Here is a 647-nt window from a genome sequence, read left to right on the forward strand (position 1 = left end):
GAGTGTCACTCACTCAGTGAGACAGTGAGGGCACTGAAATTTTGTTTTCCTATCCTTCAAGTTAGATTTTTATTGACTTTGAGGAAAGCAATTCACCTTAATAAACAGGACACCATTTTGGAGTCTTCTGACTAGAAGATCTATCATATATGCTGGTGACTATCTGTAGAACTACCTGCTGCTCAACACTGAGGGGCTGAAACAACAGCCATTCTATTGTCTCACCCTTCTGTGGGTGGCTGGGCTCAACAAGGTGACTCTTCTGCTGGTTTCTTTTGAAATCTCCCATGTAGTTAAAATCAGATAGCATCTGGACCAGAGCCATCTGGAGCCTTAATTAGCACACTGGAATAGCTGGGCCCTGCCTACTCTCCATACAGTCTCAAAGCCACTTTCCATAGCCTCTGCTGCTGGGTGGAGATATTTTCTATGAAGAAAAGGGCTATCAGCCCTTTTTTTCTATTAGCCAAGGGCTCCCAAAAGCAAATGTCCCAAGAAGAGGAAACAGAAGCTTCCAGTGTCGAGGTCTCTAGTCATGAAACTGGCTCTGCAGTACATCCAGCACATTTGTTGGTAAACAGGCGTCATATGCCAACAGAAGTGTCTACGCAGGGCATGAATGCCAAACCATAGTAATTTGGAGTCCT

The sequence above is a fragment of the Callospermophilus lateralis genome, chromosome 3 (genome assembly GCF_048772815.1).
Source record: "Callospermophilus lateralis isolate mCalLat2 chromosome 3, mCalLat2.hap1, whole genome shotgun sequence".
In the NCBI taxonomy this organism is placed as follows: domain Eukaryota; kingdom Metazoa; phylum Chordata; class Mammalia; order Rodentia; family Sciuridae; genus Callospermophilus; species Callospermophilus lateralis.